This window comes from Phocoena sinus, chromosome 19 (genome assembly GCF_008692025.1).
Source record: "Phocoena sinus isolate mPhoSin1 chromosome 19, mPhoSin1.pri, whole genome shotgun sequence".
NCBI lineage: Eukaryota > Metazoa > Chordata > Mammalia > Artiodactyla > Phocoenidae > Phocoena > Phocoena sinus.
In genome coordinates this window covers 45,943,971-45,963,964 of record NC_045781.1, presented here as the reverse complement: position 1 = coordinate 45,963,964, position 19,994 = coordinate 45,943,971, and the positions used below count along the sequence as shown (strand labels likewise).

General features: G+C 45.3%; 1 protein-coding gene across 1 annotated transcript in view; it reads left to right on the top strand.

Moving 5' to 3' along the window:
* Positions 1–1,485: 1,485 nt before the first annotated feature.
* The window catches only part of IL34 (interleukin 34), a 60,811-nt gene continuing 42,302 nt past the window's right edge, over positions 1,486–19,994 (top strand). Inside the window, exon 1 of the mRNA XM_032611979.1 lies at positions 1,486–6,723. The gene's annotated coding sequence lies outside the window, so the exon portion shown is untranslated. The remainder of the gene's footprint in view (positions 6,724–19,994) is intronic.

The window sequence follows — 19,994 nt, the reverse complement described above, 5'->3', positions numbered from 1 at the left end:
GCAGGACCTGTGCCTGGTCCTTTAGTACAGAGGATTGTTTAGCCAGGGAACCTCATTCATGAGAACAGAGTGGGGAGGGAAGCTTTGGCGATTAGGCCACTTGAAGCCCTTCTGATTTTATAGCATGAGATACTGGACCTTAATTTTAGATCTTACACCATAACTGGGAATGTGTGGTCATCTGATTATTGCTCCACTAGAGAGCTACTGGTAGGCCAGGCAAGGGTGAATTTCACATTAGATCATCATCTTGTGCTTCCAGTGTATTACAAGATTCTCTTCCATTCCCGGGGAAAATGATAACAAACTCAGTGGAATTGTCAGAGAAATATGGGTGTGTATTGGAAAATGTTATCTGATAGATGACAGCAAATCATGAGCTTATATTCTGAGCATCGTGCTAAGCACAGTGAGAAATTCTCAAGGCTCGCTCAGCTGAACTTGACATTCTGGTAGGGGAGAGGAGGCTTATACATGGGAAATAATCAGCCAAATGTGTTTATAGTAGAAAGAGAACTAGAATCAGGCAACGTGTCTGATCTGGTTGGGCCAAATAACAGCTGAGTGAATTTGGGCAAGCCATTAAAACTTCTGAGCCTTGGCTCCCCCAGCTGTAGAAAGTGAAAGGAGAGGTGTAATATACGCTGCACAGAAGTCCCTAAGTATGTAGCCCAACCTGACTTAAAACAGCATCTTAGTTCCTCAGAATCCCAACATTCATCAACAAGTCAGTGACCCTGTATCTCTTGGGAGTACAAATTGTGTTTGTATGTTTGTTTTATTTTTTTCCCCAAATTTTCCTAATCATGAAAATCATCCCTTAGGCCACTCAATAAAAAATACAGATTCCTAGGAGTCTCCCCCGTAAATCTAGAATGGAATTTGTAAATAAGTCTAGACATGAACTCACAGGCCTGAGTTCAGTCAAGTCTCTGCCCCTGATTAGATCCACGATTTTGGTCAGGCCAGTTGGCTTCTCGTGCATAACGTGGAGATAAACAGGGTTGATGTCACAATAAAATGAGAGCATATACCTAAAACACCCAGCAGTCAGCCCAGCATGTTGTAGGTTCTTATTGATCCAAACCCCAGCCCTTAATATGTGGGGCTTGGATCAGCACAGTGAAGTCTTCCATTTTCATTTAGGAGTCACCATGGATGCGGATCTCCTTCCCTTCCCACCCCTCCCACATCACAGTGATGTTCTCTTTTCCCCTTACATTGCTTTGCTTTTGATGTGTCTGTTGACTTTGTCATGTTCTCTGTTGTGGCCAAATGGGTGCTGGATGAGATACAAGTTTTGAAGGATATACAGACAGCATTTCAGCTCCATAACTGAGGGGCCTTCTCTGGATTTGATTTCTCTGAATTCTCACAGCTGGAAAGATTTTCTTTTCTCCAGTTTTATTGAGATATAATTGACATACATCATTGTATCTATTTAAGGTGTACGTCATAATGGTTTGACATATATAGTTAAATCCATCATCTCAAATACAATAAAAAGAAAAAGCAAAAAAAGAAAAAACTTTTCTTGTGAAGAGAACTCTTAGGATATACTCTTACCAACTTTCATATATATCATACAGCAGTGTTAACTCTAGTCATCATGTACATTGCATTCCTAGTACTCATTTATCTTATGACTAGAAGTTTATATCTTGACCACTTTGCTCTGATGTCCTGTCCCCCCATTCTGCTCCCCACCCCTTCCCTCACAAATCTGATCTCTTTTTCTGTGAGTTTCCTTTTTTGGTTTTGTTTTTTTAGATTCTGTATATAAGTGACGTTATACAATAACTTGTCTTCTTCTGTCAGGCTTATTTCACTTAGCATAATGCTCAAGATTTATCCAGTCCTGCAAACACACACACACACACACACACACACACACACACACACACACACACACACACACCCCACATTTTCTTTATCCATTCATCTGTTGATGAACACTTAGGTTGTTTCCATAACTTAGCTATTGTAAATAACGCTGCTATGAACATGGGAGTACACACGTTTCTTTGAGTTAGTGTTTTCATTTCCTTTGGCTACATTCTCAGAAGTGGAATTGCTCTGTCATGAGGTAGTTCTGTTTTTACGTTTCTGAGGGTTGTCCATATTCTTTTCTGTAGTGGCTGTACCAGTTTACAATCCCACCAACACTGCACAAGGGTTCCCTTTTCCCCACATCCTCACCAGCATTTATCTCTCGTTTTCTTGGTGATGCCCATTCTAACGGGTGAGGTGATTTAGCTCACCTGAAGGACAGAGGACTTAGCTGTAGTTTGATTTGCATTTCCCTAATGACTAGTTTTGTTGAGCATCTTTTCATGTACCTGTTGGCCATTCATATATCTTCTTTGGAAAAGTGCCTGTTCAGGTCCTTTGCCCCATTTTTTAATTGGATTTTTTGTGTTTTGCTTTTGAGTTGTCTGAGTTCTTTATATTGTTGTATATTAACCCTTTATCAGATATATGGTTTGCAAATAATTTTTTCCATTCCATAGATTGTCTTTTTTACTTTGTTTCTTTTGCTGTGTGACTTTAGTCTAATGTAGTCCCACTTGTTTATTTTTTATTTTGTTGCTTGTGTTTTGTGTTTTAGGTGTATCCAGGAATTTTTTTTTTTTTTTTTTTTGTATCCAGGAATTTTCACCATTGAGCTTTCTCTGCATATCAGTGGGTTTGCTTGTTCTCTGCAAAACAGGGCGCTGACAAGTGGAATTTTAGGAGCACAGGCACAAGGAATTAGGCTTGAATATGTTGAGACCAGTTTTGTCTAGTTCATAGTTGTTGCTGTAGGACCTACAGAAAGTGTTTAGTAAAATTTAGTGATTGGATACAGCTAAATTACAAATCCCATCTGTGTAAGTGTTAAGGGGACCACATCAACTCCTTTGGTTTAGTTGTGCAACCAGGTAAATGGAGAACTCTGTCCTGTTTTGCAAAACACATTAGAGGCTGCCATACAACTGAGAAGGAAGGCCACCCCACCAAGGCATTTGCTCTTGGTTATTAGGATTGCTCCCATTCTGCTGCTGTTAAATCTCTGCAGTTTGGGTCTAAAAATGTACTGAAAAGTTTTTAGCTGCCTCAACTTTTCCCTGACCTCACGAGTGGAGTTTCCACAGATGTTGTTTCATTTGGAAGATCTTTTGCTATGAATAGCATTCCTTTGGGGGAGGGGGGTTCAAGTTGGACTGTGGATGGAATGTTGGCTTTTGTTTTTTTTAATGCTAGCAAGACAGCTGCTGGGGCTGGGAAAGACTCTTGGGGTTCACTTACCTCATGGGGAGAGCTCTGGTCTCCAGAATCCATGCTGCTCCTATGACTGCAGCCTCTCTTGAGGTTATTAGTGGGAAGCCAGAAATGTTGGGAGAATTGTTCAAATGAATCAACCTGGCTTTCAGTTTTTTTTTTTTTAATTCCTAAATCCTGCTTCTATTCAAAATAGAAATGCCATGTGTTTGTGTGAATCATCCACTTGCTCATTTGAATATGGAATATTGTATGTGAATATTTTAAGTTTATTGCACCCTTAAAATATATTCAAAGGCTGTATTCAGATCTCTGGTGCTGAAGTCAAACCTTGTCCAAAAAAATAACAATGTAGGGATACAGATGACTGGGGTACATGGGTGACGATGTCTGGGGTGTATGGGTAGGGAAGAAACACCTCTGTGGTCAGTGGCTGATTTATATTTGGGGATCTGATAACCCACTGTGTGGGCCTTGTATGAAGTTTGAGTGAACTGAAATCAGTAGATACGGACTACACAGCACTCAAGAGAATCCCCTTCACCACTCTGCATTAGCATCACCAAGAGCTTTTCTGTAGAAGCTTTGAAAGTCAACATCAAGAGATATGCCTAATACACTAGAAGATGGTGCTACATTCATTTATTCCACCAATATTTACTGAGCACCTACTGTGTGTTACCTCCTTGAATATCTGCTCTACACCCAGGAGTTTTTGTAACTTAGCATGCTGTTTCTGTCCCTCTGAGTCTGGTGGTGACGTTGAGTCTGCCAGAGAGCCTGGTGACAAATTTCACAGGAACCTAAGGCCCATGTCTCTAGTTTTCTCAGATAAAACAGGCACAGCCTTGGGATTTCTGGGAAAAGTCAGAAGGTCCCAAGTATGAAAAATGAGGAGGTGGAGAGTAGACAGCCAAAGATTTTTGGTCAGGAAGCTAGGAAATCTGTTGCAGTGGCTTTTCTGTTCTCCAGATTACTCTGCTGGGGGTGTCTGGGCATCTGTATATTTCACAATCTGGTAATAATAATCAGACATGGAAATCACTAGGTGGTTTCCAGGAGAATGAGGGAACATTGCCTCTTGTTTAAAATGAAGCAAAAGAAAACACCAAGTTTATAGGAGACACAAGGATGGGAGACTCAACTGGACGTAGCTAAAGGCCCCTGTCAGCCCCAGCTCACCCTCTAAATCCAGCAGCTCTGTCAGCACCCAGTCAGGCTTGGCTCTAATCCCGGAGGCAAACCCACCCCAGTTCCCCGCCTCTGTCTATTAGAGTCTGGTCCTCAGATTTTTATCCCACAGGCCCACCCGGCAGAATTTACCCTTTTCTAACTGCAAGCAAAATCTCAGGGAATGAGAGTTGCTTTTGATTAGGCCATTTGAGGAGAGTTTTTACAAGTTAATAATTTGGGGTCATGAGTAAATGTGTATAAGCTAGTGTGACATGTGATGGTGAAAAGTATTAGCATTTACTGTGAGTCATTAGGGGGTCTAGTGCTGTTAACAAGGCACACTGAGGAATCTCTTGCCTTTAAGGAGCTGGTGCTGCAACTGGAGAAAGGCGACTTCACATAAAGCAATCAGAAACAAGATCCCATCTGCCAAATGCCAAGTAGGAGTGAAGTCCATAGAACACTGGATATGAAGTCACACGACCTGTGTTCACCAGTCTCTAAGCTTGGTCTCAGCCTCCTTTCTGTAAAATGGGAGAATAAGACCAACCTCTTGTTACTAGGGGTCGTAGTAACAGCGAAGTGCTTTCCACTGAGCTTCCAGGGTGTCTGAGGAGGTGTGGCCACAGAACTTGGATCCAAAAGCGCTGGGAGAACTGGAGCCACTTCCATCTTGAATTGCAGCCCTATATGCGATGCTTTGAAAGAAAAGGGCATCATTCTAAGCCAAGAGGTCCTGGAGAGGGCACAGTGGAGTTTGTTCAGACTTCTGTGAGACCCCAGTGATATGCTGTGGCTGTACCCGCATCACCTCCACCCCACTTGCCCTCCCATGGGCTGCTTGACTACTATGAATCAGCTTGGTAGAAATACAGCAAGGCCTTGCTGACGGTGTGGCCGGTGTAGTCACGGCCTTAGGCACAGGGGTGGGAAATTAGCCATAGTACATTCCAGTGTGGGCATTATTGTCCTGCTGGCCAAACCAGGAATCTGGTTTTGTCAGTCCAACTGAGAAACCATTCCTTGGGAAACTTCTTGAACAACTACTTTTGCCAGGCATTGACATTCAGAATAAGATATGCTAACATCTTCTAGGCCAGCATTTCCCAAACCAGGTGCTATGGAATCCTAGATGTTAATAAGGGACTCCTTAGTAAAGATTCTGTGCTTACTTTCAGGGAAACATGCAAACTATCTTGGGTAGTTTGATGCTTTGAGCACAGCCCTTCCCCTGTCCCTTGCTCTCTATTTGTCTGCTGGTGGGGGAACTAAAGGATTCCTTGAGGGAATTGCCTGGCTGTCCAGTGGTTAGGACTCGGTGCTTTCACTGTCGTGGCCCGGGTTCAGGCCCTGGTCAGGGAACTAAGATCCTGCAAGCCATGCAGTGCGGCTGAAAAAAAAAAAAAAGGATCCCTTGGGGAATTGGCCCACCCCTAAATATTCCAAATATAGTCTAAGTACATCAGGGAGCTTGTTAGAGATGGAGTTCCCCCTTAAGTTCCCACAGAACTGTGCTAGCAGAACCATTCTCAGCTCTCTGACGCAGGCAAAGTGAGAGTGTCCCTTGTCCTTGGAGATCGGGTTGAGCAAAGGATCTCTCTTTCATGTCATCAGGAACTCCCACAAGTGCTGTGCCAGATCACATATTACACCAGGACAGGCCAAGTCATGTAAGGAAGGAAGCCCTCTGGCTGTGTGATCTTGGGTTAGATACTTAATCTCTCTGGGCTCATGTCTCCATCTGTAGACTGGGTAATTGACTGGTCCTCAACACTGATGATATTTATCAAAGGCCTTTTCTCCATCTAATGTTTGTCCCCCTATGTACACATGCACTCCAGTCACTACCACATCACCCAGTTTTATTAAGTTTTGTAGAAGGGTTTTTGTTAGAGTAAACGTGTTCTGGAGAGGAGCTGGGGTAACCCCTTAAAACGACCTAGCCTGCCTGGGAGCCAATACTTGGTTCTGCGGACTCCCACCATTAACTTGCCACTGTTAACTTGCCAGGCGCACTTGGTCGGAAGAGTTCCGGTCTGATCGTCTGGGTTTGTGGCCCCCTCCTACTCCATTCTCCAAGGCAGGCTGGGGCCACGTGGCCCTGCCCCGCCCTTGCTGGCTCCAGTTTCTGAGTCTGCTGTGGCCTGCTTTCCCCGCCCTTCCCATCAGTCGGGAAGCCTGGATTGTGGGCTGGGGGAAGCCACAGCTTTTCCCACCTGGCACCCACTGCCCCCAGCTCCTAGGTACCTGTTCCAAGCCCTAGAAAACTGCATCCTGGTATGTGAACAGGTAAGAAAGGGGTCAATTTTCTCTCACATGGTTTTCTTTGCCTGACTTGACCACCCCAACTTAGCTGCTTCCTTCCTTCACAGATCATAGCAAGAGGGATTTGAGCTAGACTTGAAAAACACAGCCCCAGAAAGAAGCTCTTAAATATGTGTCAGAAAAGTGGTGTGAATTCTCTGCTCTGGGTTTCTTTTTTAAACCTTTGCTTTCATCAGCCTTGTAGGAAAAAAACATCCAAATAACCATAAAGCAAGTTGCTTCTCTCTGCGTTCCCTTCTGAGTTTTGTAATTCAACAAACCCACTTTCTTAAATGGCTGTCATGGGTTACTGGGGGCTGTTCCACTGGATATTGCTTTAGTTCCTTAGACCTTAATGTACTATGTGCATGAATTATGTACATGAATTACCTATCAAAAATTTATTTAAAATTCTTTAATGGAAAGGAACAAGAATGGCATACATGAGCCTTCCTCATTCAGTTGGTATTCTGAAATTAAAATGAAGTGTTCTGCTTTTACACTTTGCATTTATTCTAATAAATGCACATAAACCAACTAACTGTGATTTTTAAAGTCCATGTGGTATCTGCCACGTTAACAAGCCCATTCCAGGATATGCAGCCTTTGTCCCTAAATTGTGAAATTAGATTGCTTCCAGGTGTTTTGCAATTAATAATTTGACTTTTATGTACAACTCTGTGGAAATAACTTTGTCTTTTAGATTTCTTTTTTTAATCTCTCCTTGGATTTTATTCTCCATCCAGAATAAATACTTGAGGTAAACCCAAGAACATTTATGTAGCTCAGCTCATGTTACACATGGTATTATGAGCTCACTCATAATACTTCAGGACCATGATGGCATGAGGGAGTGGGTGGGTAACTTGTTTTCTCTGGATTTTTCAGGAAGTGGGATGGAGGCAGTCTAGCGCAGTGGTTGAGACTTGGCCTTTGAAGGCAGGCTAGCCTGGGTTTGTATGCGTAGCTGCCTGACCTTGAACTCTCACCTAATGACTTCAATTAGTTCACATGTAAAATACAGATTATAAAACTCCTTAGGGGTCTAGGAAAGGCAGAGATAGTATTTGTAAAACAACATTGGTGCTTAATAAGCACCCCTGGAAGGCTGTTTCGAACCTGGGGCTTTCTCTGGCCGATTTTAGAAGCTGGGTAGAGTTGAGAGTCATCTGAAGTGCATTTTTTGACCCCTTCCTCTCTTCTAATTCAGCCAGCTGTTAGAGGTTATTTGTTTCTTTTTTTTTTTTTTAAACTTGGGCCCCTATCTGTGCTAAGGCTGGAGAACTGGGCATCAGGGAACTTGCAGTTTAGATCAGCCTCTTTCCAAAGGTCCCCCAGACTCAGCCACCTGCCATCAGATCTGGATGCCACCAGTCCCATCTCTTAGCCACCTTCCTCAAAGGGCAGGTTTAAGGGATCACTGGACAGAGTGGAGAATTCCTTGGAAGTCTGTGGACACACCTTTTGTTCCCCACTCTGGTAGTTTGCTGGGAGGCCACATGGAGGCACAATGGAATACGCATAGGCTGGGTTCTAACCTGGCTGCACAAATTCCCAGCAGTAAAATGGGAATGTTAATACCTGTGCCATAGAATTACATGAGATAATATAGGTAAAGCAGCTGGCACTTAGGGGCCCATTACTGTGGAAGGTCAAGGCCATGTTCCAGAGCCTTTGAGAAAGTACCAGAATTAGCCACAAAAGACAGGCAGAAAACTCATGTTTCATTGCCTCAGTCAATAAACATTTATCGGGCTGGCTGGTCATGGTGCTGGAAGCTAGGGAGAGATATTGGGTTGGCCAAAAAGTTTGTTCGGGTTTTTCCATACGAACTTAGCCAACCCAATATATAACACAGGCTCCCTGCTCTTGGTACAGGTGTACAGCCCATCCCAAGGGACAGAGGAGACTGACTGCAGCTGCCTGGGCACTTCAGGACAGCCCCCTCCTTAAGAAGGAAGAACAATCTGTTAGGCAGAGATGGGGAGGAAGCGAGAGTAGCAAGTGCTAAAGCCCAATGGCATTTGGGAAAGGGGGGGAAGTTCAGGAGGGCTGCAAAGGGAGATTAGAGGAAGTGGTGGGGACCAAATTCTGAAGAACCCTGAAAGTCAGGTGAGAATTTGGACTTCGTCTCAAGTATATGGGGATTTAAGTGGCTTTGGGGATGCCTGTTCTGACAGCTTTGGGGGTAGAGGATGATGTTCGAGGCCTGGAATGCCCCCAGCCTTCCACCCCATTTCAGGGGCTTTGATGGTACCCAAGATAAATCATTGCAGAGAGTGGGATTCTCAAAACAGACTTGGCCTGGAGAAGCCTGGCCTGCAAGTTGGGGCCCAGGGTTCTGGGGTTCTGGTCCCAGATCTATGATCAGACCCAGGGTCTCCTCTCCTGCCTCAGCTGAGAGTTCAGGGCAGTCAGGTTTCTTACAGCTCTTGCCTTTTGGAGGTCTGCAAAATGTCTCTGGAGACTGCATTCATCCTATCCCCCCACCCCTGCAACACTGTCCATGGTGGCTGTCCATGACCCAGCCTTGGCCTTGGGAGGAAGAGGCATCTTGTCTGAAGTGGACTGACCCCTTGACCCTGAGAGGCTCCATGGAAGTCCGAGAACTGTGGCCTCTAGCCCTGTGACAATCCCAGGGGGCTTCTGGGCTCTGACTCTCCTGCACGCTTGCCTGAGGGCCCTGTTCCACAACTGGGGGATGGTGTGCCCTGGAACAGGGCTGTGGACATCCTGGGAACATACCTCCCAAACTTCCCAGGGGATGCTGGGAGTGTTCTGTCTGTGCATCTCAGCCAGGAAGGGCTCAATAGCCAATGCCTGGAGAACCAGCCAGAGCTTCCCCCTTGGGTCGATCTCAGGTGATGAAGAGGTGGATGAGTGGGGATGTGGCTACAGTTAGCAACGTTGAGGTCAAGGTGAAGAATTTGAAAGGCCAAAGAGATGTGGACTTGCCATGTGGGCAGCTATTCAGAAAGGTCAGGCCCTGCTCTTCAAGCTTTCTGGGTGCCTGTTATCTGTCGTAGCATGAGAATGTCCACATTCTGGCCCAGGACTCTTACCACATCCAAGCTCCCACTTCTGACTTTATCTATCACCCACAGGTCTCCTCAATCTTCCCTTCCCAGCTGCCACATCTGCCTTTCCCTCTTTACCAAGAGCTAGAACCTCCCTGCTTCTTTGTCTTCCTACTTTCTCAAATCATTAACATCTCTTCATATGCACTTTTTAACCATCTTAATCATTTTTTAGTGTATAGTTCAAAGGTATTAAAGTACATTTACATGGTTACAAAACAGATCTCCACAACTTTTTCATACTGTAAAACTGAAACTGTGCCCATTAAACGAAAACTCCCCCTTTCTCCCGCCAGACAGTCCCTGGCAACCACTGTTACACTTTCTGTTTCTATGAATTTGACTAGTCTTAGGTACCTCACATAAGTGGAATCATAGAGTATTGTCTTTCTGTATCTGGCTTATTTCGCTTAGCATAATGTCCTCAAGGCTTATCTGTGTTGTAGCATGCATCAGAATTTCCTTTTTAAGGCTGAATAATATTCCCTTGTATATATACCACGTTTTGTTATCCATTTATCTGTCAATGGACACTAGGGTTGTTCCATGTTTTAGCTGTTGTGACTAGTGCTGCTATGAACATGGGTATACAAATATCTCTTTAAGACCCTGCTTTCAATTCTTTGAGGTGTATACCTGGAAATGGAATTGCTGGATCATATGGTAATTCTGTTTTTAACTTTTAGGAACTTCCATACTATTTTTCATGGCACTTGCAGCATTTTACAACCCTACCACAAGTGCACAAGTGTTCCAGTGTCTCCATATCATCGCCAACACTTTTTATTATCTGGGTTTTTGGTAGTGGTCATCTTAATGGGTGTGAGGTGATATCACTGTGGTTTTTATTTGTGTTTTTCTGGAGATTAGTGATGGTGAGCATCTTCTCATTTAGCTGTTGACCATTTGTATGTCTTCTTTGAAAAAATATCTACTCAAGTCCTTTGCCATTTTTTAATCAGCTTATTTGATTTTTTTGTTGTGAGTTGTAGGAGTTCATTATATATTCTGGATATTAACTCCATATCATATTTGCAAATACTTTCTTCCATTCCATAGGTTGCCTTTTCACTGTGTTGCTGTGTCCTTTAATGCACAAAAGTTTTCAGTTTTGATGTAGTGCCATTTGTCTAGTTTTGCTTTTGTTGCCTGTGCTTTTGATATCATATCTATGCAGTCATTGCAAATCCAATGTCATGAAGCTTTTTACGTTTGTTTTCTTCTAGGAGTTTTATAGTTTTGGATCTTAAGCCTGTGTAAGCATTTAATAGCTTTATTGTTTTTATGATATGTGCTTATTATAAAAAATACCAAAAAAAAAAAAAAAATACCAACAATTCAGAAAAGCACAAGAAGAAGAGAAAATCTCAATCCCACTCCCCAAAGGGAACCACTCCCTAATAATATTTTACTGGGCAACTCTCCAGACAGTGCCTTACTTCATCACTCCTCAAACTGTAACCTGCACATGAATCACCTGAGGATTTTGTTACATTCTCATTACAAAGGCCTGGGGTGGGCCCAAGACTCCACAAGCTAAGTGATTCTACTGCTATTGATCAGGAAACCATACTTGGAGGAGCAGAGGTCTGTAAGTATACACGCACACAGCTCTATGTCCTATGGGATCATCTATACTTGACTTTTTTTTTTTTTTTTTTTTACTATTTTTTAATTTATTTTATTTTTTTGGCTGTGTTGGGTCTTTGTTGCTGCACGTGGGCTTTCTCTAGTTGTGGCAAGTGGGGGCTACTCTTCATTGGAGTGTGCGGGCTTCCCATTGCGGTGGCTTCTCTTTGTTGTGGAGCATGGGCTCTAGGTGCGTGGGCTTCAGTAGTTGTGGCACGTGGGCTCAGTAGTTGTGGCTTGCAGGCTCTAGAGTGCAGGCTCAGTAGTTGTGGCGCACGGGCTTAGTTGCTCCGCGGCATGTGGGATCTTCCTGGACCAGAGCTCGAACCTATGTCTCCTGCATTGGCAGGCAGATTCTTTTCTTTTTAATTTTACTTACTTACTTACTTACTTACTTACTTACTTACTTATTTATTTATTTATGGCTGTGTTGGGTCTTCGTTGCTGCATGCGGGCTTTCTCTAGTTGCGGTGAGTGGAGGCCAGTCTTCATTGCAGTGCACGGGCTGCTTATTGCAGTGGCTTCCCTCATTTTGGAGCACGGGCTTTAGGCGTGTGGGCTTCAGTAGTTGCGGCAGGCGGGCTCAGTAGTTGTGGCGCACGAGCTTAGGTGCTCCGCGGCATGTGGGATCTTCCCGGGCCAGGGATCGAACCCGTGTCCCCTGCATTGGCAGGCGGATTCTCAACCACTGCGCCACTGGGGAAGCCCTCCATCATTGTTTATAGTGGCCACGTAGTATCCCATTGCATGGTCGGATGGTAATTCAGCTAGTTCCTATGGAAGAAGTTCAGGTGCTACCAAGTTATCACTGTTAGAAATAATGCATTCACAAACATTGTTGTCACCATGTCTTTGTTTACCTGAAGGAATTACTGTTATGGTGTTTATTTGTCTTTCTAGGAATCAGACCAGAACTAACACATTCAAATGTATTAGTCCTCACAGTCACCTGGGGGACTGGACGCTTAATCTCAAGGCTCTGCCAGCCCATCAATGGTGAGGGGCAGAGCAGTGTGGGATAGAGGTGGGACAAGTGTGGGGTAGGTGGAAGATCACATGGGCCTGGGAGGAGGCAGTGGTGGCCAGCACTGTCGGTGCCCACTCTTCAGCCAGGCAGTGTGTGTCTGGTGCTCATTTAATGTCCACAGCTCCTTGGTAGGTTTGACTTAGTCTCCCCCGTTTTACGGATGAAGAAACTGAGGTGCAGGGAGGACTGCTAGCTTCCCACAGTCACTCAGGCGTGATGAGGCAGTGCAGAGGACACACTCAACCCTGCATAGGTTGCTGTCACCTCGTGTGCCCTGCCTCGTCTCCCGAGAGGCCCTACCCTGCGCTCCAGCCTCTGCCGAGCCCCGGTCTCACCGGATTCAAGAGTCTGTGGGCTGCTCTGCGCTGCCAGGGCTGTCCCTGCTTTCGTGCAAGATAATCCAAGCAGCTACCAGCCCGTCAGGCAGCTGTGGAGCGAGCCCCCAGCCCCTTCCCCGCTCCTGCCCTGAGAGCAGGGACCAACTAGAGGATGCCTCCAGGCTGTCATCTCTGCAGGCCATGCAGGGTAAGGCCTTTGCTGAAACGATCCAGGGGCTGGGATTAGTTTAGCACTCTGGGGCAGGGTGGGGGTATGTCCAAGGTCAACACCTCCTCCCTGGCCAGGGCTCCCTGGATGGAGCTCAGAGGATGTTGGAGGCTCCAGAGTGGTCACTGATCAGTTGGACTGCAGGGATTTGCAGGGATGGGAGCTGTTGAGAGCACTGGACAGGCTTAGACAGCCTGAACTTGAATCCAAGCTCTGCCACATGCTGCCTGTGAGACCTTGGGCAAGTCAGGGCACCTCTCCAGTCTCACTTTCCTCAGCTGTAAAATAGGAGTAAGCATAGGCTCTCCCTGTACCCTCTCATACCTATTAGGATGGCTGCTATGTAGAAAGAAAACAAAATAACAAGCATTGGCTGGGATATTGAGAAATTGGAACTCTTGTGCACTGTTGGTGGGATTGTAAAATGGTACAATCCATTTCCATGATACTGTGGAAAACAGTTTGGCAATTCCTAAAGAAATTAAAACTAGAACTACCATATGACCCAGCAGTCCCACTTCTGGGTGTACACCCAAAAGAATTAAAAGTGGGGTCTCAAAGAGATATTAGTACACCCATGTTTGTAGCAGCATTATTTGCAATAGGCAGAAGGGTAGAAGCAACTAAAGTGTCCAGTGACAGATGAATGGATAAACAATATGTATATGTGTATGTATACACACACACACACACACTCTGGAATATTATTCAGACTTAGGAAGGAAATTCCGATGCATGCTATGACAGATGAATCTTGAGGACGTTATGCTAGGCAAAATAAGCCAGACACAGAAAGACAAATTCTGTATGATCCCACTTATGTATGGTACCTAAAAGTAGTCAGATTGTAGAAATGGAAAGTAGAATGGTGGTTGCCGGGAGCCGGGGGGAGGAGGGAATGGGGGAGTTATTGTTCAATGGATTTAGAGTTTCAGTTTCGCAAGATGAAAATATTTCTGGAGATAGATGGTGGTGATGGTTGCAACAATGTAAATGTACTTAATACCACTGACATGTACACTTAGAAATGGTTAAGATTTTATGTTATATGTATATCAGTACAATTTTAAAACTTGGGGGAGAAAGTAGTATATGCCTCACAGGGGTTTTGTAAGAGTTGAGTGAGACAAGTGAATGTGAATTATTATTAATGTCAGATCTGGGAACATCCAAGACTTTTTTGCCTCATGGACCCAGGCATTGGAGGAGATTTGTGTATCCCTGTGGGGAGCAGTTGTGCCATTCTGCATGAGATGCTCGGGATGGGGTTGAAGTCTCTCATCAGGGGAGACTTCCTGGAGGAATGACAGGCCCTGCTCAGAGGGTTCCTAGCATTTGTGGGATGGGTAGATTCCAGACATCGGAAAGTCCCTGGCAAAAAATCACTTCCACTAAGGGGCAGTTTGCAGGGAGGAGATTTTAGCTCCGCCTAGAGGACTTGTGACCAGAGCTGGCCAAATGTGGAACAGGCTACCTCATGGAGTGGTGAGCTCCCCATTAGAGGAGGCATGTGAGGAGAGGCTGGGCAAGCTGTAGAGGAGACTCCTGCATGGAGTAGGGGTGGAGTCAGAGGGTTTCCTAGGCTCTGCGCCTCTCTAATGTGATCCAGTCGGCAAAGTTATATGTAACAGGCCTGTGTAAAGGTGGGACCCAAGTAAGAGGGAGGGGGCAGGCAGGTGAGAAGGCTTGCTGCCAGCCTTCCCCTAAACAACAGTAATAATAGTTGCTGCCACTTATTCTGGGTACACACTGTTAAATGCTAAACCGGCTTGATCTCAGATCCTCACCACAACCCTGTATGGTGGGTGCTACAGTCATCCTCATTTTACTCCTGGGAACTGAGGCCCAGGGCTTAAATCTCCTGCCCAAGGTCAGCCAGTAGGCAGTGAGCTGGAATTTGAAACCAGGCGGTCTGGTGCTAGCCCTCTCTGTTGGGTGGAAGTCTCCAAATCTGCCTCCGCAAGCTGCCTACTCCCTGCCACCCTGCCCCTGACTGATAGTTCCTGGGTCCTGACACTCTCACAGGTAGGGATTTAGCAGGTGCCACCTCCCCTGTGAGTCCTCGGTGCCCCCCTCACTCTGACGGGTTTCTCTGCGGTGCCAGACCCCACCTGCTTGGGTCTCCAGGGTTCAAGGATAACACTGCAGACAACACTGGCCTTATTGGGAGCCAGGCTCCTTGTCACTCAATGTCCCCCTTCTTCTGTTTAACAGGACCCTACTTGACAACTCTCTTCAGGGCTCCAAGTCTTTCCCATAGCTGTTGAGTTCATTCTGCCTTTTTTGCAACTGTCTTGTTTCCAGCCCAGCTCTCTGGGTGCCAAGGCCTTGTCCACATGATTCAATTTGTCCAAGTTCCCAGGCTAGCACCCGCAAGTCAATAAATGCTGTCCTTAATGGTGGCAATACGGTGGCCTCCTCTGTCTTTCGAATTACAGAGGAAGCCCTGGCAGGGACGGTGATTGAGCCAGAGTGACCCAGTTAGTGGGGATGCCATTCACACCTTATGAAGATGCAGGGAGCTACCATTTAAAGACATCTCCGTGCCAGGTAGGGTGCTAAGCTCTATGCGGGCACTATCTCACCAAATTCACACAGAGCCCAGGAGGTGAAGAACTGCAATTTTCCCATATTACAGATGAGGCAACTGAGGCTTGGAGAGGTTAAGTCACATGTTCAGAAGCTCAGATCTTTCTTTCTCCCCATTGCTGCCTTGGAGGCTTTGCATTGGTAGCTGATCCGATAGCAGTAATATTAGTGCCACTTGCTGCTTAGTGGAGAAGTCGTACATTTAAGATTGCTCTCCTCCTCCCTCCTAGTACCCTCACTGCCACCCTGGGAGTGGGCCTGGGTAGTGCTATTTTGTGGATGAAGAAGGTGATTAGGGGCTTCCCACGGTCCCATAGTGGAAGGGGTACACCAGAGCAGGGTGGTGATCCTTCTGGCCCGCCTTGCTCTGCAGGCCCCTTCCCACCTCCACTGCACTGGGTCTTAGGCTATGTAGCCCTCCTGCTTGTCTCTTTGGAGGGTCTGTCCCAGGCCCCAGTGAAGCAGCTCTGCACAGAGGCCAGCAGACCAGCTGGCCCAGCAGAGGCTGGGCTGGGGCCAGGTGCTTTCCAGTGTCTTCCTGCAGCTGGGAAACCTTTCTTGGATGACATCTCTGCAGAGGGTGCCTCCTGGTCCTACTTGCCCTGGTTCCCCTCCCAGCCAAGAGAAGACCACTCTTCTCCCTGTCCGTGGAAATCACATAGGCAACATAATTTTTGACTGTCAGGCTGCAGCAATGGAGTTCTGGAACCTGGAAGCCTATAAGGCGTGACTGTTAACCCCAGAGGAGGAAGCTGAGGCTGGTTCAAAATCTGGGACTTAAACCCTGGGCTGTCTGCTGGCAAAGCCCATAACATTGACTACATAATTTTTATTTTATAATTTTTAAGCTTTTAAAAAATAATTAGTGGGGTTTTTTTTAGGACAGTTTATCAATAGATTTACAGAAAGATTGAGGAGAAAGTATAAAGAGGTCCATATGGCCACCCTACCCCAGTCACACAGTGCCCCTTGTTATTAACATGTGTTATTAGTGTGGTAAGTTTGTTACAATTGATGAATCAATATTAATACATTATTATTAGTATATTAAAACATTATTAAAGTTCATAGTCTACATTAGGGTTCACTCTTGGTGTTGTACATTTATGGATTTTGACAAATGTATAATGAAATTGTGACAATGTCAGAATAGTTTCACTGCCCTACAAATCCTCTGTGTTATACCTATTCCTCCCTCCCTCCCTGCATCCTCTGACAACCACCAATCTTTCTGCCATCTCTGTAGTTTAGCCTTTTCCAAAATATCATACAGTTGGAATCACACAGTATGTAGCCTTTCCAGGTTGGTTTCTTATACTTAGAAATATGCATTTCCAGTTCCTTCATATCTTTTTGTGGCTTGATAGCTCATTTGTTTGCAGTGCCTAATAATGTCCCATTGTATGGATGTACTATAGTTTATTCACTTATTAGGGGATATTTTGGTTACTTCCAGCTTTTGGTGATTATTAATAAAGCTGCTATAAACGTATGTGTGCAGGTTTTTATGTGGACATAACATATGGTAAGGCTATGTTTAGCTTGTAAGAAACCACCAAACTGTCTTCCAAAGTGGCTGTACCATTTTGCATTTCCACCAACAATCAATGAGTGTCCCTGTTGCTCTACTTCTTGTCAGCATTTAGTAGTGTAAGTTTCTTGGATTTTAGCCACAAAGTAATAGGTGTATAGTGCTATCTCATTGTTGTTTTAAATGTAATTCCCTAGTGACATATGTTGTTGAGCATCTTTTCATATGCTTATTATTTTTTTTTTTTTTGGTATGTGGGTGTCCACTCGTTCCAGTACCATTTGTTGAAAGGACTGTCCTTTCTCCATTGAATTGTCTTTGCTCCTTTGTCAGAGATTAGTTACTTATATTTATGTGGGTCTACTTCTGGGCTCTCTGTGCTGTTCCATGGGTCTATTTGTCTATTCTTTTGCCAGTACCACACTGTCTTGTTTACTGTAGCTTTATATAAGTCTTGAAGTCAGGTTGTGTGTGTCCTCCAAATTTGTTCTTCAGTATTGTGTTGGCCATTCTGGGTCTTTTACCTGTCCAATATAAACTTTAGAATCAGTTTGTAGATGTCCACAAAATAACTTGCTGGGATTTTGATTGAGATGACATTGAATCTATAGCTCAAGTTAGGGAGGACAAACATCTTAACAATATTGAGTCTTCCTATCCATGAACATGGAATATCTCGATTTATTTATGTCTTCCTTGATTTCTTTCATCACAGCTTTATAGTTTTGATCATGTAGATCTTCAACATATTTTGTTAGGTTTATATCAAAGTATTTCATTTTGGGGGTGCTAATGTAAGTGGTGTTGTGTTTTTATTTATTTTATTTAATCTTTTGGCTCTGTTGGGTCTTCGTTGCTGCACGTGGGCTTTCTCTAGTTGTGGTGAGCGGGGGCTACTCTTCATTGCGGTGCGTGGGATTCTTATTGCAGCGGCTTCTCTTGTTGTGGAGCACGGGCTCTAGGCGCGCGGACTTCAGTAGTTGCAGCACACAGGCTCAGTAGTTGTGGCTTGCAGGCTCTAGAGCGCAGGCTCAGTAGTTGTGGTGCACGGGCTTAGTTGCTCTGCGGCATGTGGGATCCTCCCTGACCAGGGCACGAACCCGTGTCCCCTGCATTGGCAGGCAGATTCTCAGCCACTGCGCCACCAGGGAAGTCTGGTGGTGTGTTTTTAATTTCAAGTAGATAATATATGTGCACAGTAAAAAAAAAAAATCAGGGACTTCTCTGGAGGTCCAGTGGTTAAGATTCCATGCTTCCACTGCAGGGGGCATGGATTTGATCCCTGGTCGGGGAACTAAGATCCCACGTGACACACTGCGCAGCTGGGAAAAATCAGAAAAAAATCAAAAGATAAGATTGGTTTACAGTGAAAAGTACCTTCCTCTCCGTTTCCCATTCCTTAGGACTCTGTTTTCATCTGTCCAAATACAATCACTGATACTAGGTTCTGTGGGTCCTTCTAGAGATTGAAATACATACTCAAGCTCATATTTATATTTATTATTCATTTGACAAACATCCATGAGCATTTACGATGGGCCAGGCACAGGAGATGGGGCAGAGAACAAAAGGAAGTCCTACTCTCATGGAGCTTACATTTGTTGCAGTTGGCATCACCAACTAGATCTCCAGTCCTTACAAAAACTCTGCACAGCAGGTAGTATCCCTGTGGGAAGGGCTCAGGATTGAAGGAGGACTGTCTGGGGCCAACCAAATTCTCCAAGAGCTCAAGCAGAGAGTCTGGTCCTGCCAAGAGCTATGGGTAAGGCTGCTCAAGGCCAGAAGAAGCAGTTTCTTGAAAGGAGGGCTTCTTGCTAAGGCAAATGGGTAGAGATGAGGAGGATGTGAGGAGGCAGCTAAAGGAGGCTGCCAGCCCAGTCTGGAGCCAGATTCATATCAGATTAATGACTTGGAAGCCCTCCTATTCCCAGATGGCTGCATTTTAATTCCTTAGTTTTGTTTCCTCTCGGTTTCTTCTTAGACACATTCTTCTGGGGTCGAGTCTAACCTTGTTTGGATGACCTCAGGAGGAAAGGGATTTATCTATACTGTGAGTAACCCTGCCAGGGGAGTGATCAGGGTGTCCCCAGAGGTGCAGAGGGAACTGTGGTCATGAGAGGTTATGATGAAGAGCCGGGGAGAGGCAGTCAGCTGCTGGGATCAAGGTGTCTGAGTGGCAGATGTGGGCCAAGTTGGCTTTCCCACCTGGGTCTCCCTCCCAGGCTGGAGGTGACACTCTTAGACATGGCACTGGGCTCTCTGGCATCCCATTTCCCACGTCTGCCTCAGACACTGGAGCCAAGGGATGCCCTGCAGCCACATATGTGCCACCCTCTACCCATCCCCCAGCCCAGCTAAAATTATTTGTGTCCATTTGCAGTGAGGGTGGAGCTGTTCTTATCTGTATGTGTCATACATGTAGTAATAATAGTTCACCACTGACCAGGCTGAGGGCCAATAACTGCAAATTTCGTTCCCATTTTATAGATGAGGAAGCGGGAGCTCTGAAGCCAAATAACACTGCATTGCCTCCAGAGGGTCCCAGCACCCAGGGTGACAGCACACACAGTTGGGGTCCTTCCCCACAACTTGACACGTTTGTTAAGGCCTCACTCAGGCAGCTCAGGTGGTGCCTGATGTTGACCCTCCTGGCTGAGCTGAGCCTTTTCCTCTCTCTTAGGTTCTTGGGTGGTTCTTTGGCTCCCACCTTCCCAAGTGGCACTGCTTTGGGCTATTTCTGATTATTTCCTAGGCGTCCACCACTTAAAGTGGAGTTACCCCCTCACAGGGTTTAGCTAGTTTTATGGTTCTTGTTACAAATTGCCAGGTAGGACCGATCCAGAAAAATTGGAGTATT